The sequence below is a fragment of the Mesitornis unicolor genome, unplaced genomic scaffold, assembly GCF_000695765.1.
Source record: "Mesitornis unicolor isolate BGI_N332 unplaced genomic scaffold, ASM69576v1 scaffold33940, whole genome shotgun sequence".
NCBI classification, from domain to species: Eukaryota; Metazoa; Chordata; class Aves; order Mesitornithiformes; family Mesitornithidae; genus Mesitornis; species Mesitornis unicolor.
Window position 1 is genome coordinate 20407 of NW_010156855.1, and position 4892 is coordinate 25298.

Genomic DNA, 4892 nt, shown 5'->3' on the forward strand with positions numbered 1-4892 from the left:
GAAAAGCAGTTCATTTCACAAATACTGTGAAGGAAAGTGAAGAATGAAGCTTGGGAGTATTACCAAAAAATATTCAAGAGGTGACTGTGTGCACTAAGGAAGCTCTCTGATGTATGAATGGAAGCACTGAAAGGGACTGATAAAACCATAAGCTGCAATTTTGCTGGCTTTTGCAACTGCTTTACAAGTCTCACCGAAAATGCCCCCTCCAGAACTTAAGTATTTGGATTAAAATTACTTCATGATACTAGAGTTTTGCAGAGTTGGGTTTTTTTGTTTGGTTTTTTTTTTTGCAAAGCTAAGAAGTTAAGACTTCTGTGTCCTAATGGCACTTTTTAAAAGATTCTGTGGTTGTTTTGTTGGTGGTTTTTTAATATTGGAGGGAGGCTTGTAATACTGAATACAACAACCTCATATGGTGATTGTTTACACATGCATAAAAATTGTTACACATCACAAAAACTATTTCTTGCATGCTCCTGCCAGAAATAAGGTGAGTGGTGTCTTCCCTATCCTCCTGTGCTCTAAGGTAAGCACAAGCTGTGCTCTTTGTCACAGTGGAAAGCAGAGGAGAGTAGGTCCTATCTGAGGAGCAGGGTTATGGTGGCACTGTGCTCCAAGGGGCCTGGGGAGGCACGCTTGAGTTGTTTGCACAAAGTGACAGTTTGACCTAGAAACAAGAGCCAAAGTTATGGAGAGAGAAGGCAGTAAAAACATAGAGCACTAGCTCCAGCTTCTGTAAAACCACAATTGTTATATTGCACCAAATCCGGCTCAGGCCAAACTAAATTGTAGTCGATACCCAAGTTAGGCCTAGATTCTTGTAACCCTTATTTTGCTTCTCAATAGGTTTCAGTGTTTCTCAGCAAGTTCTGCCTTATCTTGCAAGATACTGACTTGACTCTGGGGGTTGTCACCTCGGTTAACATGATGAATGGGTGCAGGGTGTGCTCTCCTGCTCCCCACCCCAGGATAAAACTACTTCAGTGCATTACAGTGGGAACTGCTTGCTGGTACCTGTGTTTCTGAAGAGGAAAGCAAAGAGTCTGCTAGCCAAATGCTGTAATGAGAGTGCCAAAGAGTGATTCACTCTGTGAGTAACACAGGGTTGTGGTGTACTCAGTCGAAGGCTCTACTTCAATTTCTGTCCCGTCAACTAAAAATAGTCCTCCTGGCTAATGCCAAGGGGTGTAACAGCCCCTCGTGACAATTGCAAGCTGTAAATCATGAGATTGGAAATACCTAGAAAAGTTTGCTCTCCTGCAGGCTGCATTAAATAAGCAAGAAGAGACAGCAGAGGCAGAGGGAGAGTGGTTTGCAATGGGCTCTGCTAAACAAGGGCCTTGCTGAAGGCCTCTGGCTGTTCCTAAGATGACTCTTTCACAAAGGTGGTCTTCTGTTTGGTTGTTCTGGTTTTCTCTTAACTAGGCTGCTTCTCCAAGCTGTGGGATGCAGTAACTGAAAACCAGAACTTTAGGAGAAGGCTGGTGTCTGCTTCTGGGCAGCTGGCAACATGAAAGACCACTCGGGTGCCATCTCTGCCCCAGTGCTCCAGAAATGCTGCCCCGATGCTTCAGACTGGGACTGTTGAAGCAGGGATGGGCTGGTGTGATGTCATGACTGAGTTACGGCAGCACTGCTGCACTGATGTGGTGTGCACGCCGACCAGGAATGGACTGGGGTTTATATACCAGAATTAACATTTTATTCCAGGAATAGTTGCCTGCAAGACAGAGTTACACTAGTAGCTAAATCCATAGACGGGGTCCTGCTCAGGCATTATCTCTACTATGTCTAAATGCATCTGAGTTAAATTCAAACCTGTGCTGGCTGGTGTGATTGATGGATAGGTCACAACTTGTGTGGTTTTCACTTTGGCTTTTCAGTAGGGATGTACACTATGTCATCTGATGGCTATTGATTTGCCCTTGGTTTTCCACGTATTATTTATATGCACAAATCCCTCCTCTGCTTTTCCTGCAGCATGGGGGAGCTGGTGAGAAATTACAGAATAGCTCAGATTGCTGCAGCACAAAAGGAAGTTGCAGGATCTTCCCTACCAGCACATGGTGTCGTGAGCACATTATCCATGAGAAGAGAGTAGCCTGAGCTTACCTTTGGCTACCTGCTGTACAAATTCACATCCCAGCTAGGTGTTCAAAGTCCAAGACCAACTAATCCAATACTAATAAATGCTACACATCAGATGCAGGAAGTTTACACCTCGAGTTGCATGAAAGATTAAAGAACTCTAAGGAAACTGGCTCAGCATTTTGTCTTGATCTTAAGAAATCCCTCACCTAAGACTAAATGCCTATATAATTTTCAATATCATTCTTTGTTTCAGCTCTTAAGAGGAGGCACTGGTCCCCAGTCTGCAGATGTGTAAGATCTGGGAATTTAAATGTAGTTGGATCCTGGGGCAGCAGGTGGTTGGGATGCAGATCCTTGGTATCTCAAACCCCAATATAGTAGCTGAAGAACTGTGAGAATTCCTCCCCAGACTGGCAAGAAAATGCTGGCTTAGGAAGGAGGGGTTTCTTGCCTCCTTTGGTAAGAAATGCAAGAGCTTAATGAGAGTGCACTGACAAAGTAGTGCAAAGTAGTTCAGCAGAACAAAGGTAGTTTGAGTTTCTTAATCAAGTATACGGACTTTTTTAAACATTTAATGTTGAGTGAAATGTAGTGTTCTTAAAAACTTTTCTCCTTTTTAGGTCACTGAGAGGAAATTAGTTTTGTCTTAAGGGTTTCTGTACATTAATGTTCTCAAATACAGGAAATAAAAGGCTGAAGCTAACTTGGATTAACATCTGTATTTTCTTGATTCCTTTTTCTCCTTTTTACCTCTCAACCACATAAGTCTTAAAAAGTTTGTGCCACATTATCCATCTCCTAGTCATCATCCCTGTCATACTGTCTTCCCAGATCTCTGCAAGGCATGAACTAACTTGTCAGCTAGCTACAAACACAGGCAGGGCGACCAAGGACTAACACCCTATTTAGATACAGAAAGCTAAGATGTGGTGTGGCTGACAAGACCGTTAGGTCTTCCAGGATGGACTTGTGGGGAATCTTGTGTTAAAAAACTGGGAATCCTGCTCTCTGTGAGGCTGAAGATCCCTTCTGGCACAAGCCTTATATGCTGCAACATCCTTTTTTCCTGCTTGAGTATTGGCCAAAGATCTTTGGAAGGCCTTTTGTTCTGCCAGAAGTGATTAATGGAAAGCAGCCGGCCAGCAGATCGGAATAACAGCTGCAGTGCCAGGATCCTGCCAAAAGAAGTATGCTTGTGCATTAAGATTACTGAGCACTGGCTTTTGTCACTTGAGCATCTGTATCCTGCTCTGAGGATTTCAAAGCACATGTGAAATTCATCCTCCTGAAAAATGAAAGCATAGAAGTAGTCCCAGGCATGCCAAACATTGTGGTGGGCTTAAGCAGACAAATCTATTATACTGCATCAGGTTTCTCAGATAGCTTATTTAAAACGGCAAGAGTGTCTTCAAATCATAGTCTCCTATACATAAATTCCCTGAGCAGTAAGAAATCAGGACTGCAGTCAAAGGAAATGAAGGTGCTGCTAGTAAAACTGCCTGTTTATGCCTGCAATGAACATCTGAGTAAAACTACAAAAAAAAAAAAGTTCTTGGTCCCACACATCTAGCAGTCTACTTAAGCCAGCGCCCAAAAAACTTACGAGCTGTTGGCAGTGCCAGTTGTAGAAGCATGGAGAAGGCAAGGCGAGTGGTATGTTGTATACTGCAGAGAAAAGGCAGGGGCACAGGTGCACCAGAAAGCATCCACAGTGTCACTTCACACTACTTTTGACTGCAGCCTATGTCAGAAGAAAGCTGCTGAGTATATCGAACATGGTGCTGGTAGCATGAAAGCCTGAAGACAGAATGTGTCCCTCACAGGAGTGACCACGGCTCAGCGGAGACCCACCAAGACGGAGTGCGGTTGTACACAATATGACCCATGCCATACTTAGCACTTGGTGCAGTTAATCTTATGCTGTAGTACTCAGCAAATGTTAACAGCCATGTAATGGCATAAAGTTCAGAAGTCAATTGTGTCACTGAATCTGTCATCCTGGACTGTGTTGATGGATATATAGCCTGAAACTCCATTTTAATAATGCAAAGGTTGTCTTTTATTTTTGTTTCATTCTTTTTGTTACTGCTTTTTGCCAACTTTTTCCCAGCTTTTGACACTGTCAAAAAGCTTGGATTTCACAGGGTTTAACTTTCAAAGGGCAGGTTATTCTGCTCTTCCTGGCTTCCAAGAGTTTGAAAAAAACCATGAACATCTTGTCTGATGGAGTTTACATTTCCAAAGTGTAGAAGTTTGTGTTTGCTGCTGCTGGGTGAATTTTCAGTGATGGCATAACCCTAGATGATGATGTTATCAAGCTGAGGCATGTTAGGCTGCTGCTTGATGGAGCTATTTCCATCAAGCAGAGATCTCCGTGCACAAGCATCTTGCAAGTTTGATCTTTGTCATTCTGTAAGTTCTGTTTGAGTGTACTGTATAATAAATCTATATGACTATCCTCTGATCTCATTACAGCTTTCTCCTATGAATATCTAACCTTGGTGGATGAATCTAGCATATTGAAGGATGACTTTTAGGTATCTACTGATTTAATAATACTGGAAATGCAGGATTGCAAACACCAACTATTAAATTTCTTGCATAGCTAAATCTCTATTATTGCTATTATTTGCAATCTTTGTACAGCATTGTCTTTTTAGCTCTCTGAAGGAATGAATATATCTATGTTTTTCTAATTGGTAGCTTTCTATTTCATTCATAAAAAGCTTTAAATTTTATCCTTATTAAAAGGGGAAATAAGGAGAGATTATATTGATAAAGCACAATGGTTCAAGCCT